The sequence below is a fragment of the Macaca thibetana genome, chromosome 1 (assembly GCF_024542745.1).
Source record: "Macaca thibetana thibetana isolate TM-01 chromosome 1, ASM2454274v1, whole genome shotgun sequence".
In the NCBI taxonomy this organism is placed as follows: domain Eukaryota; kingdom Metazoa; phylum Chordata; class Mammalia; order Primates; family Cercopithecidae; genus Macaca; species Macaca thibetana.
In genome coordinates, this window is record NC_065578.1 from 36,352,890 (window position 1) to 36,374,412 (window position 21,523).

A 21,523-nucleotide genomic window follows, 5' to 3' on the forward strand; every position below is an offset into this window, starting at 1 on the left:
CCAGCCACCAAGGAACCTGGGGATGTTGGGTGTGGCCAGTACCACAGCTCATGGTCACCACCACTCTCCTGTCTCTTCATTGACCTCAAGCGTAGTGTGCCTACTGAGCATCTCCACCTGGTCTGCACTAGGAGCTGGGCTATGTGGATGAACAAAGCCAGGCATGGTTCGTCTCTCACTCAACTAACAGTCTATGGGTGAGATGTGCCTGCTAGCAGAGCCGAGGTCCTGGAGAGCGTGCTCCTGCCTGGGTTTCCCCATATCTCCAAGCCTTGCCTGCTCATCACCTAGCTTCCTGCAGCTGTCTTCAGCAGGGGCTCCCCAACACACAGTCAGGGAGTGCCGTATGCCTCACCTTCTGAGAACTCACCCCACTGGCAACTATCTGATTGCAAAGACCGGGTCTGCCTTATCCACCGCAGGATCTTATTCATCACTGGCGTAGAAAAAAAAACTAGGGAGGAGGAAAGAAGGAGGAGAGGAGAAAGGACAGGAGGGGGAAAGGAAAGGAGGGAAGGAAAGAAGGTGAAGTTGGGAAGAAAAGAAATCAGGGGAGAAGGAAAGAACAAGGGAGAAGGGAAGAAACTTGTCCATTTTTGAAAGACCAAACACACCCCCAAAGATCCCTCGCTTCCGCCTTGCTCTGAGCTGAAGTTTGAGTTGGTACCCAGAAACATGCTGAGAAGGTAAAGCAAGTAGACCCACTGCAGTAGGTAAGAGTCAAGTATTTCAAGGATTTCCCAAAAGGAGAGCTATCAGCTTAGCTGAATTAACCCCTTCATAGAGGTCAGGGGTTGATGCCTCTCTTCTCAAGGCTGCCAGAGGCAGATGGAGGGGCAGAATGACCTCACACGTGATGACACCATGAACTTGACAAAGGATCAGGCCAAGGCACCCGGAGAGTTCTTCTGGCCAAGAAGTCTGTGACCAGAGCTCGGGGACACGCAGAGCTCCACGTTGGGCTTCAGCCCTTCTCGAGAAGCTGGTGTGTCTCCTGCTGGCCACCTTTTCCAAGCACATCCTCAGGATGGCCAGCCGGATGGGCCCCGTGTGACACGGGCCATCTGGGGCCGGTGCAGTCACTCTCTGCTCACACCAACCACTTGGCAGCGCGTGTTTGACGACGGGTTAATTCCTGAACAAAACGCATAACGTAGGCAGTGTGATTCCTCATTTAGCTGTCAGATTGGGATAAAAAATGTGTGAGAGAGAAAACCCAAGGGGAAAAAAAAATTGGATAATGATGAATTGTGACTGAATGCTCCAAAGAAACACAAGCCGTCTCCCCCATCGTGTTGTGCCCGCTGTCACTTAATTTGAAAATATTCTAAGTGTGCAGGGCCTTCTCCTTGGCACTTTTCAGCTCTTCCCGAGAAGAACTGGGTCCGCTTTTGTCACCAGTGTCATTTCCTCCGCAAATGCAGCAGTGCATCAAAGGCCCAGGCGGGAATGCTGGCCAAGACGCCCTCCCGTGGCCCCCCCACGTGGCAGCGCCTCTCATGCCACACTCCGAAGAGACGAACAGACGCCTTTGCACTGCAGTACTCTAATACCATCATGCACGCTCGCTCAGGAGGGAGCGAGGGAGGGGGAGGAAAGAGAAACAAAATAATGCTTTTGCTGTGATAACTGTCAGCTCTGCCTGCGTCTAAAGAGAACTTGTTGTTTTGCAAAATGGAACATTATCCAAATGTACAGAAGCAGTAGATTGAAGTGAGGAGGCTTCCAAGATCAGAAGTTGTCTGGCTGCCCTGGGAGTTGAAGTAAACACTCATGTCTGGACGTCTCCTCGCACCCCACAAGGATGAGCTGAAAAATGAGCCACTCTGGGAGCCTCCTTGGGACTTTGGCCAGTGCCCTTTCCCTGAGGGCAGCCAGGAACCACATGCCTCGGCCAAGGAAGCTCAGCTCCCTAGCAACCTCCAAGAACAGGCAGGCCGCCTGCTGGTTGGAGATACTTCGGATCTGACGGCAGGAGGTGGGACATGATGACCTTTAGGGGGTCAGCCTGCCTGAGGATGGCCTGTGGTTTCTTGAACACCAGCAAGTTTAAATGGCCCGCTGGGTGACCTTGAGAAGGTCCTCTCCTTCTCTGAGTGCCTGGTTGCCCATCTTGGAACAGGAAGCTGGCTTGGACAACCTCCAAGTCTCCCTCAGGGGTTCAAAGCAGCGGGCTTTTGGGACTGGCACCACAGTCTAGGGGTTGCCCAGAGTGTGGTTTAAGAAATAGCCACTGGGAGGTAGATCAGCCCAAACCTTTCTGGAGAAGAGCAGACCTGGAGTTGGTGCATGTGATGGGAGGGGAAGAGTAGACATTCCGTTCCAAGGTGGTCCATTGAGTGTCAACCAAACGGCCTCACAGCAACTCTAAGAAGCAGGAATTGTTCTCCCCATTTTAGAGATGGGGAAATGGAGGCTCAGCAAGGTCGAGTGACTTGCCCCAAAACCTAGGGTCATGCTTACCACTCTGTCATGCCAACACCCCTCCGTCACCAAGCCCTTAGTTCCACTTCCAAAATACCTCTGGGCTCTGCCACACCTCTCCACTCCCGTTGCCACCCCTGGAATCCAAGCCACCACTATCCCTACCTGGAACTGCCATGACAGCCTCCTAACAACTGGCCTCCCTGCCTCCTGTCCAGCCTCCCCACCATCAGCCAGAGGTCACTTTCTAAAATGCAACACCATGTGACACCTGCTTAGACCCTTCAATGGCTCCCCTTGGGATGAAATCCAGCTTTCTTCACAGGGCACTCAACATCCCTCAGTCACCAGCCACCTCTGTAGCATCATCTCTTACTACTTCTTCCTCACACTCCAAGCCATCTGACTCACTCTATGCTTTCCCTAAGAGGCAAGCTCTCTTTGCTTCTGGGCCTTTGCAGTTGCTAATCTCTTTGCCTGGTGCACCCTCTCCTCTCCCTCCCCTTCGGCTGTATCACCCTTCAGAGCTCCCGTACATGTCACCTCCCTCAGGAGCCTCTGTGAACGGCCCCTGCCCCAAGGTTAATTTCCAAACCCCCTGTATTATTCCAGAGCCCCCTGCACATTCTACCAAAGTGGCCTATGTGCTGTCTGGGACCCACACTGGCCCTTAATGCCAGAAATGCCTTATTCTTCATCATGCCCTGAGCACCCAGGACCATTCCTGGCACACAGTAGGCACTCCAGAACTATTTGCTGGATGAATGACTGACTGAATGAATGAATAAGTGAATAAGAGCACGAACGACACAGCCAGAGTGAGCTTTCCTTCTCCGTGTATCCAAATGTGTAAAAAGCACCAGGCAAGTTCATCAATAAGGCAGTCACTCGCTCCTCGCAGCCTGTCCTTGGCTGGGAGTCGGGTGATAGATTTCCGGAGGTGATGCATGGGCGCGTGAGAAGGGCGGAGTGGACGCATGGAAGAATAGAATATAGATTTCTATAGATTAATCATTTGTCATTCCTGCCACTCGGCACGCTCACGCGCGCTCTCTCTCTCTCTCTCTCACACACACACACACACACACGCACACACACTCACACTCCTTCCCTACCCAGATCTCCCCCTTCACACCAAAGAAGCACAACTCACATTGCCCTTGGAGCATGCAGCAGAGGCCCATACACACACACACACACACACACACACACACACCCCAAGTGCCCCAGACACATTCACAGACACTTTATGCACGTTTGTGCATCACGAAAGCCCTCAAATACACAAACAAGTACTCTGCACTAAATCTTCCTTCACAGCTTCCCTATTCCCGCCTAGGATACACACACATGCACATAGGCAGGCCAGCAGGTGTACACTGACTCTGACACACACTGCTAAGTACACACATACTCCTCTACACAGAGTATATGAGGGTGCACACTTTCTCTTATACACACACAGAGCTGCACACTTAGAGACATACACTTACTCTTACACACCGAGGAACGCACTCTTATACACACAAAGGTGCACACTTATACACACACAAAGATGCACACTTGCTCTGACACACACACACTCACAAATCTGCTCTCGTTGCCTTTACTGGCTCACCTTATTCCCAACCTCCCATCTGTCTTCCTTACGGAGCTGTGAGCCCCTCCAGGACTGAGGTCAGGGCTCTGAGCACTCACTTCTGTCTCTCAGGGGAGAAAAAAACCACTTCTCAGACCCTCCCTGAGGTCCAGCTCTACCAGGCCCTGAGCTTGCCCTTACCAGTGGTCCCTCTCCCACCCCAGTGAGTTCACCCCCATGCCCCATAAGGCAGGTGCCTGTTCATCCATTTCTTGTGTTGGGTCTCCCACATTGCAGGTGAATGGCTGAGGGGAAGGCCAAGGTGAGCTCAGGGTGGGTTCCCCCAGTTATCTTGCCGGCCTTACCAGTTGGGTACACGTGGTTTCACATGTGTTCTGTGAGTTGCTTTCTGTAGTTGCAGAGTTGCTAAGGAGGAAATTCTCCTATATCCCAACTGAAGGGGGAAAAACCCCAAGCCCGGCCTTTCCCTGGCCAGTCACTCCAATTAGTGCTGGGAAGATAGGGCTCGAAGGAATGCCTCTTCCCCCAACATCCCAGAGGTCCCGGCATCTGCCCTCCCAGAGGCCCTGTCTGCCCTAACTGGAACTCCAGGCACCCCGAGGCACCTCCTCACCTTGTGGAACCATGCCCTCTCCTCTGAGTTCTCACAGCATCTCCCAAAGACACCCACAAATACCTCCTGGGGTTCCAGGCCCAGAACCTTCATGCATTTCTCCAAAGTTCAGAGCTGTTATGACACACACACACACACACACACACACACACACACACACACAGTCCTCCAGTCTCCAGACCCAAAAGCTGTGTGAGTACCCTGTGTTCACTGAAGCCTTTGGAGTTATCCTGAGCTGCCCCCTTCTGCCTCAATAGCACTTGAAGACTCTCAGCTTCTGCCCTGTTCCCTCTGCTAAGCCCTCCTCACCCACAAGTTCCCCCATACTCTCTATCCCAGTCATCTGCATAAACACAGTTTTTACCTTGTGCTGCCAGAAACCTAGCCCTTGGCCCTCCTCCAAGCCTCCATCCTGGATTCTGGTTATTAGAAACTAAACCCCTTAAACGTCTCACCCTCCCCAAAGCCCAGAAACCTAGGGACCCAGATCCCTACCCAGCTCCCAGAAGGGAGCTACTCCTAAACTGCACCTGTCATAGCACAAGCAAAATGTCACTCATTACTTATTCACTTATTCACTCAGACTCTTATTATTGGCTCCGAGCTGTGTCCAAAAGGATGGTCAGTGCCTCTTCCAGGGACCCTGCCTCATGGAGCTTGCTGTCCATGGAGACCCAGACACTCACAGAAGACCCAGATCTAAGAGCAGAGAGATGACTCAAAATAGAAGAGGTCACTGCTGGCTGCAGGGTCAACAGGCAATGACTCCTGCCCAGATCCAGGGACACCATCAAGACTTAAGAAGAGGCCAGGTACAGTGGCTCATGCCTATAATCCTAGAACTTTGGGAGGACAAGGTGGGAGGATCACTTGAGCTCAGGAGTTTGAGACCAACCTGGGCAACATAGTGAGACTCTGTCTCTACACAAAATATAAATAATTTTTTTTAAAGACCTAGGAAGAAAAACTTGCAATAAGCAGTCATCTGGTCCATGTCCCTAAACCCAAGAACAATGGATCCCAAGCCTGCCACGCAGAGGGAAGCAACCCCCAAACAACCTCCATCTCTTAACCCAGCCCAGAGATGCAGCAAAAATAACCAGCCCTTCCTGACCATGTCGGTTTGGTTCCCCACTTACATGCCACACACCAACTGCCATGCCAACTTCATAACTTTCTGAAGGACTGGAGGGGAATCTAGGGGCACACACAAACCCACACAGGGGACACCACCAAGGCTCAAAGAGATCATTATTTCCTCCTAGGAGTCCTTGATTGTCTGCCTGGGGGAGGGGGCCCCAGAATGCAGGAACCCTAAGCTCCTCAGACCTCCGCCCCAGGAGGGGCTGTCTGGTCTGTGGGGGGCTTCTTGTGCCCCTTCTGCTGGACTCAGTTTCCTGGAGCCTTTCTTCCTTCCTAGGGATCCCTCCATCAGAGCATCTCTGTGGATGCTGAGGCTGGGGAAGGGGGTTGGGGAAGTGCATAGATCCACCTTCTATTGCCTTTGATCTCCGTCACATTCAAGCTGCTTCAGCATCCAGCTGCCTCTCTCTCTCTTCTCCTCTCTCTTTGAAGTCCTTAGGTAAAGATGGCTGTAGATTACAGCCATTACAGCTGCCTAGAGCGAGACCTTCTCAGGCTGCCTTCCCTTTGCCACTAGCCTGTCTGTTCCATCTGGGGGTTCCTGAAGCCCTGCTCCAGGCTGGCCAATGCCAAGGCTTCTCCCTTCCACAAGTCCAGGGCATTCGTGCAGCAATGACCCAGCATCTCTTTGTTTGCCTTGCTTCCATAAGACAGCTCTACAATGGTTTTGCCAGCTCTCCAAGCACTGAGCTGAGCATCCCTGGGGATGTAACCAAGGCCCCCAAAGTTTCCAAGAATGGTTTGAGGAACTCTCCGTGGTGCTGGAGTGAGGTGCCACATCACTGTCATCTGAGAGTTTAAAATCAGCCCCCCAAATTATGGTCTGCTCAGTACTGCACTGAATGGGAAGATGGCCAGCATCTCTCTCCTCTTCCCAATACAACTTTGATTTTCTCTGGGCAAATTGCCTTTTCTCCATCCTTAGTGAGGTCCTTCCTCCTCTCTCTTTCTTTCTCTCTCTCTCCCTCTCTCTCTCTCTCTCTCTCTCTCTCTCTATCTCCCCGTCCCTCCCTCCTTCCCTCCTCCCTCCTCTCCCCTCTCTCTACAGGCTCTTCCACCCTTCTTTGCAGCTTAATGCTTCCAATGCTGCCTCTGATATGTCGCTGGAAACCAGAGAAAACTTTTTAAAGCACAAACCACGCCACTTCTCTGCCTTAAACCCCTCAATGTTTTACCATTGATTCCACGGTAAAGAAGTAAACTCCTTAACCACTTCACATGTGCTGGGATCCCAGCTTCATCCTGCTGACCCTCTTTGCTGTCCCATGACTGCCACTTGCTCCCTCTCTGGGGTGGACTTTTGCTCAAATGTTCTCCTCCTTCCTCATTGTCCGAGGAATTCACCCCGCAGAACTCAGCTCACCTAGCACAGCCTGCAGGAAACTTTCTCTGGCCCCACCATCCAGGTTAGGTCTTCCTAGGATTACTTTCTTAGAAGTGTTCTCCTTTCCTTCAAAGCACTTGCTTTGGTTTTAATGAGTCACTCATCTGTGTGACTATTTGGCTAGTATCTGCCCCCACAATTCCATGAGACAGAGAAAAGACCTTGCCTGATTTTATTCATAGTCATCACCAGGGGCTAACACACCACCTTGACCCTCATGGGCACTCAATACATATTACTGATGGATGGAATGGATGAATGAATGAACGAGTGAATGGCTGAGAAAAGGCTAATCACTGTGGGTTTGACAAAGCTGGTGGCCCTCGGCCAGGTCATCTTAACACTCTGATTATGCCATTTTATCAGACCAAACACGAGATTGGCTCCTAAGAAAAAAAATAAGAAACAGACCCTCTTCTCAGCCCCACTTTGATTACTCAGAGCAGTGCCATGGAAGGTCAAGTGCACAGACCTGGGTTCAAGTCTCAATGTCAGCTCTCCCTGAAAAATCCACACTCTGTGAAATAAAGCAGTAGTTGCAGAATATCTGTGCCAGTAACCCTAGAACTTCACAGACAAGCCCTCTCCCTGGTAGGTCTCAGCTTGCACGAACCACCTTCAGGTTTAGAACCAAGACCAGAGAAATGGGTAGACCAGGAAAATTCTAGGGAGCCCATAATAGATGGTGCTAGTGAGGGTCAGAACCTGGAAATCCAGACCCTTAGCTTCAAATCTGATATTCACTCTCCCAGCGCATGACCTGGGGTTGTCATCCCCCTGCCTCATTCCAGTCCCCAACCCCTTTGGGGGTAAAGAGCTTAGCGCCGAGGACCTCGGATATTTCCCCCCTCCTTTGGGGGTGGCAGTGGCTGTCAGTTCACTCCTAGGTCCACGCCCACTCCCCCAGCACATGCCCCACCCCCCTGAGCTCTGGCTTTTGTTCTGGAGAAATCATGTTCTTTGATTCTGCTATAAATTAAGATGCACTCTACTTGGTTAGTCACCCCCTGCATCACTAAAACCAGGGGAAAGAACCTGCTTCTTGTCTTCCAACTCTCTCCTCCAAAGGCCTTTTCAAAGGGAAAGGAAAAAACCACACAGCGACACCCCCTTGCAGCTCCAGGCACTTTAATGAATTCCAGCCTTCAGGGAGAACGACGGCTGTGTTAACGGTGCTGGTGAAAAATGAGGGGAGGAACAGGGAAGCAAATTTCTTTTTATTGACTTTTAGTGAGCTATTTAATCCAAACAGCTCATTATCTGCAATATAAATATACTATATAATGGATTTTGCAATAAGAACAATTAGTTTTGCAATTAGCATGAGAATAAGCTCTCCCCAACTGCAGAGAAGGCAAGGCCTAGGCATTGGGGGTTGGGGAAAGCTGGGTTGGAGGAGAGATGTGAGGGAGAGAAGTAAGAAAGCAGCCTTCCAGGTGGAGAGGGCAGAGCCCTGTCCCCCTCCTCCACTCCACATCCCAGGAAGGTCTCAGACCTGCAGGGATATTGCCAGTAGACAACATAGCAGAGTCACATTGGTTAAAACATAGGCTTTCAGCAGACCTGGGTTCAAGGCTCAGCTCTGTCACTTACCAGCTGTGCAACCCCGGGCAAGTCACTAAAGCTCTCTGCAACTCAGCTTTCTCATTTGAAAAAATGGACACCACAGTAATACTTCTTTATGGAGTTGTTATGAGGGATGTCATAGGGTGATGTACCAGTCTTTGGCATAGAGTACATCCTTGATAAATGCTTCCGAGGGTGCTGAGCTGGGATTTCTTTGCATCTCCTTGGCCAACCTCCAGGTAGGAAGGAATTGTGTCTGTCTTGCTCACCACTGAATCCCTAGTGCCTGGCCCAGTACAGAGTAGGCGCTTAATAAATATTTATTGAATAAATGTTTTAAGCAAAGGAAACTCAATGGCTGCTTGGCCCAATGCCTGGTACATAGTAGGCACTTAATAAATATTCGTTGAATAGATATTACTAAGTAAACGAAACTCAGCAGCCACTTCCCTCCTGTCACAGGGCAGCAGCCTTGTCTCAGGAAGCCTTGCAGGTAAGCATAGCGGCAAAAATCAGTCTGCAAAACAAAGTGCTCTCTGCAGACCCCATGTCCAGACACCATTTCATGAATTTCCAAGCCCAGCTCCCTCTGCCTTCTGCCTTAGAGTCAGGGTATCCCACCAATGTTACTTCTTCTCTGTGGCCCAGTGCCTTCCTGAACGTAGCTTGGGTTCAGCCCTGTCCCTCCAGCTGCCCCCAGTCTCCTGCTCCTGCCCTGGACTGGAATGTTGCTCACACTGGATTCATAGGCAATGGGAGAAGTGCTCGCATTGCATTCCAAAAGCAAAGGGAGCAGAACTTTGGGATTTTCTGAATAATCCCAAACACAGGCAAGCACAGTAGTAAATGCACTGACACTTACCCAGACAGCCTGGGTTTGTATCCAGAAGCTCCATATCCTAACTATGTGACACTGGCAGGATCTTTGATCTTCTTTGACTCATCCACAAAATGGGAATCATAATAATGTTCATTATCACCTAGAGTTTCAGGAGAATTAGATGAGAAATCCATGGGAAGCACTAGTGTTTGTTCCACAGTGAACAAATTTTCATCAAATATTAATTACCATTGTGGTTACAATCTTCTGCGGTAGAGTATCAAGACCACAGATAGACCACATGCCTGGCACCCAACTCCACTGCTTCCTGTCCTCTCTCCAGCAAGCTTTGCTAAAAGTGTTTCACCTTGGTCTCAACCAGGTAGCAGGTTCACTTTCGGATACTTCACCCACACGATGGCATCTAAGCCTCATGTCTCTACGAGTTGGTTTAGGAATTGTGCAAGTGAGGAACTCAAGCCTTAAGAAGGTTCAGGACTTGTTCAAGGTCATGCTGCTGGCCACTGGTGGAGCCTGGACTCAGCTCCAAATCTTTCTAAGCTCCACCCTCTTCTCCAGGAGCTGAACGTGATTCTGAGGAAATGAACAAAAGCAGAAAAGAAAAGAGTCCTTTTACTCTTCCACGAAGTCCCCAGATGTTTTGCCTCGGGCCCTGGTGCATCATTGCTCCAGTGGCAGGAGCAGGACTTGGTGGAGGAAAGAGGATGGGGCCGTTAACTTGGAGTTCCAGGATACCCCCAAGTCAACCCCTGGGACACACAGTCTCGCAAATTCCAAAGACGGACTTCCTGTGCTCACCATGGAGCTCCTGACCTCCTGATCTTGGACTGAGGCTGCAGTGGCCTTCAACCCCCCACAATGGCCAGCTGCAGAGGGATACTCAACCATGTGGCACACACACAAACAAACAGGCAGAAAGTGAAGCTTCCCTGTACAAGAGCACACCAACGAGGAAGGTTCAGCTACAGCCCTGCTAAAGAAGGAAGGTGGCGAGAGGTCCCCCACCCAAAAGCAGAATGGATTCTCTCTGGATACAATAGCCAAGAACGTTGGCTCCAAGGATGCCCAGCCCCAGGCTGAGCCCTGGTTCCATTATTTGTTCTGTGATCTTGCACTAGTCACTTGTCCTTCCTGAGCCTCAGTTTCCTCATCTGTAAAGTGGGGACGGTAATACTCTACTTCCCATGACTGGAGCAAGATGAAGCCTGGGAAACACAAACCCTCTCTTGGCACCTATCCAATGGCAGCTCTCACTGTCACTATCACTCTTGAAAAGACGGGGACCGCATGTGGCATCCTGCCCTCTCCCCATCTCAGCTTCCCGCCTGTGTCAGATATTGGGCCCAGTGGTGCCCAGTGCCCGGGCCCTTCCTCCTCCCCGTGCCCTTGCCCTCGCTCCCCCTTGCAGCAGCCTCCCAGGAGCCGTCTGTGTCATGTCCGGCTGAGCCCCGTGGCCCTTTCTCAGGAGAGCAGAACGGGAGTGCTGTTAGTCACGGTGTGGAGAGGCGCAATCCATCCGAAGAGGCCAGCGGGACGCGGAGAGGTCATCTCCATTACAAACTGGCTGTGATTAAGCCATTACTTACCGTAATGGGATCCTTTCAGTCCTAGGTGATGCCTGCCACAGCCGATAAGCCGCAACGGCCACCGCGGCCCGGCAGGCTGCAATAACACAGGCTCTCCCCTCTGTGACAGGTTCAAGCTCTCACGCTCATCGAAAAGTCCATTTTCCAGCACAACTGGGTACACTTCCCCGTGACAAATGCCTGTTCGCCTTTAATCTGTTACAAGCCAAAGAAGCCCAAAGGAAGCACTCCATCACGGGAAGAATGTTTTTATAAGCGTGCTCTTTGAGGGCCCCGAGTGAGGGGCTGCGGCAGTGCGGGGACGCGGGATGGCTGCACATTTACGGGGGACGATGGGGGGGCACGGGCAGGTCCAGAGCTGCCGCTGGAAGGAGGGGTGTGCCCATGGCGTGTGGGTTCGGGGTGAGTGTATGGGTTTATCCAGGCGTGTGGGGGTGCACCTTCATGTACCTGTGCTTGGGGAGGGTGTGGGGGCGTCTGGGAGGGTGTAGAGGTGTCCATGGGTGCCCATATGTGTGAGTGCACGTGTGTGTCTGTGAGCAAGGGCAGGGGGGCGTTAATATCTGACACATGTGAGGAGATATGTGCAGGGTGATAGGTTCAGATACATGTTCAGGATCCTGGAGCTTCCACAAGTGTGTAAGAGTAGAGGTGTGTGTGTGTGTGTGTGTGCTTGTGTAAGGGTCTAGGGGTGTGTCTCTAGGTGTGTGTGTGTCCCTGGGTGAGGGCCTGGGTGTGTGTGTGTGTCCCTAGGTGAGGGCCTGGGTGTGTGTGTGTGTGTGTCTCTGGGTGTGTGTGTGTGTCCCTGGGTGTGTGTGTCTCTGGGTGTGTGTGTGTGTGTCCCTGGGTGAGGGCTTGGGTGTGTGTGTGTGTCCCTGGGTGAGGGCCTGGGTGTGTGTGCGTGTGTGTGTCCCTGGGTGTGTGTGTCTCTAGGTGTGTGTGTGTGTCCCTGGGTGAGGGCCTGGATGTGTGTGTATGTCCCTGGGTGAGGGCCTGGGTGTGTGTGTGTCCCTGGGTGTGTGTGTCTCTGGGTGTGTGTGTGTGTCCCTGGGTGAGGGCCTGGGTGTGTGTGTGTGTGTGTGTGTGTCTGGGTGAGGGCCTGGGGGGGGGGTGTGTGTGTCTCTGAGTGAGGGCCTATGTGTGTGTGTGTGTGTGTGTGTGTGTCTCTGGGTTAGGGCCTGGATGTGGGGGTGTGTGTGTGTGTGTGTCCCTGAGTGAGGGCCTATGTGTGTGTGTGTGTGTCTCTGGGTTAGGGCCTGGATGTGGGTGTGTGTGTGTGTGTGCACGTGCCTGGGTGAGGGCCTGGGTATGTGGGGCATGTCTAGGGAAAGACCTGGGCATACATTCCTGTGCGCATGATAGAGAGGGTATGTGTGTGGCATGTATGTGATCATTCACGCGTCTACCTGAAGAGGGACAGAGTGGGTCTAACTGAAAAAACCAGCTTCCCCAGGCCCCACCAGTGATTATTTTCATGCAGTCCCCAAGGCCTCCTGAAAATGTGGGTGTGGCCCTAAGCACAGGCCCTTAGGTCCTCATAGTTCATGCCAAGGTTGTCCCAACACCTAGGAGTTTCCTGGGAGGCTAGGGATGCACCCTGAGCTGGGGATTGGGAATGGGGAAGGGGGCATCAGTGCCCAGAGATCCTCTCCCTCCAGCCTAGATTCTGGGTGCAGAGTCAGAGCTCCAGAGGATCTCAAGATCCCCCTCTCAGAAGGGGCACTCAGTTCCGGGTTGACACTAAAGCCTACAAGAGTCATGTCCATGTGAGAGGAGTAGGGCAACCCTGGGGCAGCCCACAGAGGTACTGGTAGTGCTCAAGCTGCCCGACCAGCCTAGAGTCTGCCAGGGCCAGAAGAGCCAGATGGAGACAGCCAGGATGCAGGAGAGGGGTGGCTGCCTTGTGCCCAGGAGTTGCTAAAAGGGATGCTGCAGCCTAGGGCTCTGTAGTTTTCTGGCCTGAGAAATGTGCCCCTAGTGCTGGAGGGAGATGGAAAGAAACATGCACCAAGTACCCAGCATGTGCCCCACCCTGTGGTAAGTGCTTTACACACTTGGTCTCATTTCATGATCATCAGTATTGATACCACCATGCACTCACCACCAGCAGGCACAGGCACTGCAGCAAGGGGTCTACACTCAGAATCCCCCTGGATTTTTCTTCAGAATCTTTACTGAGGACCCATTCTGTGCCCACCAAGGACTTTGAGTACATTATTTATTATGATTATGAGCATGATTATTATAAATAGCTATCACTAGATGTTGGCGGGAATGCAAATTAGGACAGCCACTATGCAGAACAGTATGGAAGTTCCTCAAGAAACTGAAAATAGAACCACCATATGATCCGCAATCCCACTACTGGGTATAGATCCAAAAGACAGCAAATCAATACATCAAAGAGATAATCTGCACTCCTGTGTTCGTTGCAGCACTATTCACAGTAGCTGAAAGACGGAACCAACCTAAGTGCCCATCAAGAGATGAACGGATAAAGAGAATGTGGAATACACACACCATGGAATATTATTCAGCCATAAAAAAGAATAAAATCCTGTCATTTGCAGCAATGTGGATGGAACTGGAGACCATGATGTTAAGTGAATCAGTTAGGCACAGAAAGACAAATATCACATGTTCTCACTCATAGGTGGGAGCTTACAAAGTGGATCTCATGAAGATAAAGAGTGTATTAGTGGTTACCTGAGGTCAGCAAGGGGAGAAGTGAAGGGTATGGAATAAATAAATAAATTGCTACTGCAAATTGATGGGTGCAATGTATGTGCGTGTGATTCACACACATGATCTCATTATAGAAATAGTAATAGCGATAGCCAATGGCTAATTGAGCCCCTAATGTGAGCATTATGTCCATAACAACATCAAGTCCTCCCTGAGGAAGGTGAGGGTCAGGGCCGGGCAGCCAAGTGCTTTGGGTCCCACCACCAACCAGCAGAGAGGATCCAGCATTAGAACTGTGACCTGCCTTCCAGAAGGCTTCTTGAGAGACGGTTCTGGCAAGAATATCTCCTTTGCCTGCCTCTCACCCTGGAGTGAGAGGCCGTTTCACACCAGCTGAGCAGACGGCAAAGCCAGGGTGCACTTGCTTGCGGACTGATGGAGACTGTTAAATTCATTCAACAGTCAGGTCCGTGGGTGGAAACCACCCAAGTCCTCCACTTAACAGAAAAAAGTAATAAGTACTAAGGAAAACCTCCAGATCTCAGTAGGCATATCGGAAAATATCCTGCAAAATAAAAACAGTAGCGTCTGTAAAGTGTTTCACCTTCCTATGCATTATGGTGCCCAAGGTCGCACATTGGGGAATGTCAGAGCCAAGATTCAGTGCAGCTCTCCTTCCACACCCATGCTCCTAGAGATCCAGGACTGGGGAGAGCATTACTTATTTTTCTGTGTTCCAAAGGGGATATTCTGGAAACGTACGATTGTGTCTGCTGTTGAATGTGTAGTCTATTTTATAAAAAGGTATGTGCAAAAGGAGTGGCCAGGGTGAGCCCCGGATGAAGCAGAGGATGGAGAGGAGACACAGGCAGGAGTGGAGACCTGTGACTTTGAGGTCCTGGGGGCTGTGCCCTGGGGTTGGTGGATGTGAGAGCAACAGAAGATGAGAGTTTCCTGGCAGCAATTATTCTACTGGGAAGAGGAGCGGGAGACAGAGGAATGGAATGCAAATTTATTGAACATCAACTGCAGGCCAGGCACAGTGCTAGGCCCTTACCTTCCTGATCCCATTTAATCACCCCATCCACAAAGCAGACAGAAAATGTCCATCCCACAAATGACGATGCTGAAGCTCAGAGAGTTTAAGTAAGTTGCTCAAAATCACATAGCTCATCAGCAGGGAAATAGAATACAAAACCAGATCAGAAGAGCTTGTTCCCCTACACCTCAAACTTCATGCACCTGACTTCCAAGCCTTCTTGCTGTAACTGTGGGCCCTGAGCCTCCTCAGCCCGAGTCCTCAGACTTCAGCTCCCCTATGAGCACTGCTCATCCTTCTCATGGAACTTGGAATCTTGTTGCCCAGAGAGCCAGGGGCCTCCATTCTCTGCCCCAATTTTCCTTCCCAAAATGTTGGCCTGAGACCCTCTCTCTGATCTTTGAAGGAGCTGTCTGCTCTTCCCAGATCCGCCCAAAGCCTCTCTTTTGCTGGCCTGGGTACACACTGCTGTCACAGCACATGCTCTGGGTGGAAGGAAGCAGGGAAGCTGCTCTGCTCCCTCCTCTCATCCCCAGTGGATTTCTGCTCTGTCCTGCACATTGTATGGAGGAAAAGGGTCCAAACTTGACCATCTGGGACACCTTCCTAGCAAGTGGCCTCTTCTCCAGATCATGGCCCTTTCTGAGTTAGACCCTCCCCAGTGGGCATTTAGCTCATTTCTGGAATTAAATGGTCAATGACTGGTCTGGTCAATAGACAAGTTATACTCCTAATCATCCTTCAGATCTCAGACCAAACATCATTTCCTCAGGGAGGGCCTCCCTGATCCACCCGCGGACTCTCATTGCACTATACATTTGTCCCTCAGATTATTCTATACAATATCCAACCAAATCGTAAATAACAACATTCAGTGTTCAGTATTTGCCTCCCCTACTGGGCTGTGCATGCCATGGAGGTAAGGATTCTGTGTATCTTGTTCGCCTATGAATCCCAGGCATTCTGCACTAGATAGGAATGCAGTAAATATTTATTGAATGAATAATGAATGAATGCTCCAGACAGAGTTGGGTCTCCCTCCTCTGGGCTCCCACAGTTCTCTGGACACAGCTTCTTTACCACTCTATCACACTGTGCCATAAGCCTCTATTTCGGAGTCTCAAACTCACAGCATGAAAGCCAAACCAGGCCCAGAATTTTAAAGTAAGAGATGTTATATATATTTTTTAAAACGTAAACATTTAACTTATCTTGATGAATAGGAAAATATGGCAGTGTTGTGCCACATTCCCACCTTGCCACAATCATGTGGAACTGAGTGGCAGCTGCCACTCTCTAGATGGGGCCCCAAGTCTCCAGGTTGCCCCTCCCCAACTCCCTGTTCTTCTTACTCAGACCCAATTCACCCATCTCCATTACCACCCTGGCCATGGAAAGCACTTGGGTTTGTGACCCCCCCTCTCTGTTTCCATAGCCCTTCCCTTCCCTCCCCAGGCTGAGCACCCCCCTGCATGGGGCCCACAAGGAGCAGATGCACCTCAAGGTTGGCTGAACGAGTGAACAAAAGCCAGAGCAAAAGGAAGCTACAGGGAGCGGTGACACCAAGTGGAGTGAACTTGAGCATTGAGAGAAGAGGAAACCTTCCCTAAGGAATGGGAGCACCGGATTAGACGCTCTTTAGGGATTAGTCAAGAAAAGATAATTGAGTGTACCAAACACTTTGTATTTTGTCTCATTAGCTGCTCTGATGCTTGCCATGCTTAAAGTTGAGGGTGGTAAGTAGGTTAATCTCATTGAACTGGTTTAATAAGTAGAAATCCATTTTTAAAAGTCTCCCAAGGATGGAAATCCTCTTTGCTATGGCCTGGCTCCCCAAAGCGGCCTGGGACTCTACTGCCACCTGGTGACAATGAGTGCATATTGCAGGAAGAGTGTACTAAAAAGAAAACAAATGGTCAAGAACCTGGACCCTCCCCTGCCAGAAACAACCCTGAAAAGGGGACCAGGCGCTGTGGTTCACACCTGCAGTCCCAGCACTTTGGGAAGCGGAGGCAGGCAGATCACGAGATCAAGAGTTCCAGACCAGCCTGGCCAACATGGTGAAACCCTGTCTCTATTAAAAATACAAAAATTAGCTGGGCATGGTGGCGGGCGCCTGTAATCCAAGCTAGTCAGGAGATCGAGGCAGGAGAATTGTTTGAACCCAGGAGACAGAGGTTGCAGTGAGCCAAGACCGTACCACTGCACTCCAGCCTAGGTGACAGGGCAAGACTCCGTCTCAAAAACAAAAACAAAAAGGAAGATACCCAGTGGAGCTGAAATTACTGGTTTAAAGGAGGAACTAAATTTAGTGCAACTCAAAACACAATTACCTAGTATTTGAGGTATCTGAGCTTGGAGTTTCCAACCCTCTGGGAGCTTCTAACATAATCGCGACAGACATACATAATTTACTCTAATGCAAAGTAGACTGAGGCCCAGGTCCAGAACTGCCAAGTCCTTCTGTATGTGGGTGCTTCTGCTCAGCTTGAACATCAAGAGCTGGCAAATATGGACCAGGCACCAAGTAAAGTGTTCTTACACATTTTTCTTTTCTCCAGTAAGCCTTCACAACAATTTTCTAAAGTCCTATTATTATCCCATTCTACAGGACGACGAAATGGAGGCTCAAAGAGTTGACATCAAGTACCCATGGTCAAGAGCTACCATGAGCAGCAGAGAAAGGACTCAGGTCTGGCTGACTCCAGGCCCTTCACTGTTTTTCTACAGTTTGCTATCTGCTCTAGACCCAAGGTAACCTCTTTGAAATTCTAGAACTAACCCAAAATCAGCATCTCCCCTACCTGTAATTCCTAGAAGGACTGAATAGCACAAAGAAGAATGCTAGAACTTCCCACCTCATACCTTGGTTGTCTCCCTGTCCTTTCTGTCCTCTCCTCCTCTGCCTCTGTTCTACAAGACCCTCCGGAGGCTCTTCTGGTCCCTGCCTGCCCCAGGGAAGGCTAGCTGCCTGTCCTGAGCTTGGAGCCCAGGACTTTGGTCATCCCCATGCCAAGTTCACATCCCATCTGGTGACATGGAGACTGGTTTGCTGATTGGCAAGTTCACAGTATGAGCCTGTGCTCCCCAGAGAGAAATACAAAACCATAATTGTCCCCAGATTGGCTTGTGTTCTTTGTAGAAAGAAACAATACACAGCCTTTGTGTTCAAAAGAGAAAATTACTGAAACAAAAAATTTCCAGTTCACACTCTTTTGAATTGAGAGAAATAAGTAAACACTATTTCCCAAATCTATGTTCACTGGGAAGCCTCCTTTTATTATATTTATGCAAAAACATGAGCCAAATCTCATCCTACGCCGATATAAGACACATTCGATAATAAAATGCAAACGCTGTTTGCAAAGAATTAGAGAGGATCAAGTTCTGGTCTATTGTGAGGAGTAGTTTTAAAATTAAGACTTTTAAGCTTCATGTATCCCAATTTTATTTTGCAATAATCCATGCCTTTAACTTACCCTGTTTATATTTGCTCCGAAAAATGTAGCCAAAAATTCACTGAACATTGATTGTGAAAAGGGTAACTCATTATCTGCTTTCATCCAGAAATAACAGAGAAAGAAAGAAAGGTGTTTGCTTGTGTTCCCACAATTCTTTGGGAAATATTTGCTTTCAGACATTTTGTAATATTGTGACGTGTGCACATTTCTGCATGGAAGCTTTGTAATTTTTAAAAAGATACCAAAAGGAGCAGAAAGGAGACTAAAGGTTTGCACCTGTGCCCAGGTCACAGCAGAGCCTAATGTGCATACCCACCTGAAGAATTCCGGGACATTGCCATAGCCCTCCGGTAAGCATTGACACAAAGGGTCTCCAAGCAAGGAGGACTTTGGGAGGTTGCTGGAGGGATCTTGCATATCAAGCCCCATAGCAATGAAAGGAATATCGAGAGACCACCCTCCCCTCGTGCTAAAAAGGACACTCTGGGGGAGGAGGGGGGAGAGGGAAGGCTTACAGGAACGCCACCCTAAGCCAAAAAAAAGTCAGTAAGTATATTACTCACTGTAACAGTAGAAGCCAGTGGCTTCCTCAATGGCATAATGGACAGGCCAGGGGGCCCCAGTGCCTGCTGACCAGCGTCCTGGGTTCCAACCACCCCTGTTTCTGAATCTCCCCCTTTGCTTAGGGGTGAGCCTGGGCCATTTGGGATTTGCATTCACTGCCTGACCACTGCCCCATGCCATTTCTATTCCCACCGCTCCCCTTGCCTTCCCTTTCTCATCTTCCATTCATCCATCTTGCTCATTGATGGATGTGTTTCCATTACTGCCAACATTCACATTAAAACTCTCTGACCTTTATGTCGCTTTTTTTCTGTTCTTTCTAGAGCACTTTTACTTACACGAATGCTTCTTCAACTGAATACACACAACCCTTGGGGGCTCCCACCCGTGAGCCAGGGAGTATGCAGAGCCACATGACAAACACGGCCCATCTTGCTGGCATTGAAATTACCCAATGATAAGTAACTTAAAACACTGTTTTTGTGTTAAAAGAAACAACATGTATACATTATGGAGCAGAATGCAAAATGCACATGAATTTTTTAGCTACAGTAAGACTTCAAATAAATTCTGAGCTTGTGGCAATCTGCTTTAAGCCATACCCTCAAACCCCCAGGATACAGCTTACTCTCTTTTGCCATTAGGTTTTGCTTTAGTGGAAAAGCTGAAGAAGCTCTGACTTTATTTATCACATAAAATTTTCAAAATAGGCCAGGCATGGTGGCTTACGCTTGTAATCCTAGCACTTTGGGAGGCCGAGGCAGGCAGATCACCTGAGGTCAGGAGTTCGAGACCAGCTTGGCCAACATGGTGCAACCCCGTCTCTACCAAAAATACAAAAATTAGCCAGGCGTGGTGGCAGGCACCTGTAATCCCAGCTACTTGGGAGGCTAAGGTAAGAGAATTGCTTGAACCTGGGAGGTGGAGGTTGCAGTGAGCTAAGACCGCACCACTGCACTCCAGCCTGACAACAGAGTGAGACTCCATCTCAAAAAAAAAGAAAGAAAGAAAATTCTCACAACTGCCCTTTAAAAAGCAAGACAGTTTTAGAGATGGAAAAATAGGGACTCAGAGATGCTGAGCAACTTGCCCCGGGTCACCCAGCAAGCAGGTGTCAGAGCCTAATGTCTATCCAGCTATTCTGGCTCCAGGCAGGATACTTGTTCCATAGCAAGATATTACCAGGTGCCTTGAACTTCCCAAGGCAAGAAGACCCTGGAGACAGGTAGCAGGGCGGCCAGGGCTGGGGTGGCTTCAAAACTCACAGACAAGCAGATGCTTCAAGTCTGGGAAGCCTAAACCCAGGCGGCTGCAATTCTGATGTCACCTAGATAAGCCACTGTCAACTCTGCCATTCCCTCCCCGAGGCTCAGAGGCTGAGGACAGAGAGGCTGGGGTTGTGCCCCAGTTCTTTCTAGTAAGACTCAAAGGGCAAAGGGTGGGCCCAGGGAACATGGGTGGGCCTGGCCTCGTCCTCAGTGCCCATTGATGTCAGGGCAGGGGCTCCAGCTCACAGCCCTCTGGGCCCAGCAGGATTCTAGAGTCTGCTGCTGAATTGACTGGGACAGGATTGAAAACCCCACACCCTTCCCACTCAGCCACACTGTGTGAGGTTATGGTAGGGGTCCCTTCCCAGAGTCAGGAGGCCTAAGTTCCAGCCCAGTTTCTCCAAAAGGAGCTCAGGCCAGGCCCTCCTCCCTCTGACTCTGGCACAGCAGGGCTCCTCACTTCAACACAGTGATTGAGCTCAGGGTTTCTGGAGCCAGAGCTACCGGGCTTCAAATTCCAGTTTTTCCATGAACTAGCTGTGTGGTCTTGGGTATGTTACTTAAGTGCCTGTGCCTCAGTCTCCTCACCTATAAGTGGGGGATGCTATGTGTGCTTACCCTCAAAGGCTCGTTGTGAGGGTTAAGCGAGTTAATCCACATAAGGCAATTAGAACTGCACCTGGGCAGGGCGAGGTGGCTTGCACCTGTAATCCCAGCACTCTGGGAGGCCGAGGCGGGTGGATCATTTGAGGTCAGGAGATCGAGACCAGCCTGGCCAATATGGTGAAACCCCGTCTCTACTAAAAATACAAAATTTGCTGCGCATGGTGGTAGGTGCCTGTGGTCCCAGCTACTTGGGTAGCTAAGGCAGGAGAATTGCTTGAACCCAGGAGGCAGAGGCTGCAGTGAACAGAGATCACCCCATTGCACTCCAGCTTGGGTGACAGAGTGAGACTCCATCTCAAAAAAAAAAAAAAAAAAAAAAAAAAACTTCGCCTAGACCCAGTCAGTGCTCAGTGAAGGTAAGATGTTATTACAGTAAAACAGAGGGCGAAGGAAGGTAGCGTGGCCCCAGGGACCCTCCCCCACCCCCTACCCCCCGGCCCTTGCAGCAGTGCGTCTCTGACTGGCAGATAGGACAGCCACCCATGCACGGCCACCGTTTTTTCTGGCTCTGCTATGTCAGACTTAAACAGCTGCCCCAGAGTCATCTGCCACTTCCCGTCTCTCCAAGACCCAAGGATTGAGTGAGAAAAGTGTTCATGAGAAATCACCAGGGCCCACAGCCTCCTCAGCAACCCTTCCCAGGTGCCATTCCTCAGCCACCCAACCCCCAGTCCCACAGCTGA

The 21,523-nt window shown here is 50.2% G+C and overlaps 1 protein-coding gene across 1 annotated transcript in view; it reads left to right on the forward strand.

Moving 5' to 3' along the window:
* Positions 1-496: 496 nt before the first annotated feature.
* Positions 497-21,523, forward strand: part of DNALI1 (dynein axonemal light intermediate chain 1) — a 264,733-nt gene continuing 243,706 nt past the window's right edge. The window contains exon 1 of the mRNA XM_050800360.1: positions 497-500. The gene's annotated coding sequence lies outside the window, so the exon portion shown is untranslated. The remainder of the gene's footprint in view (positions 501-21,523) is intronic.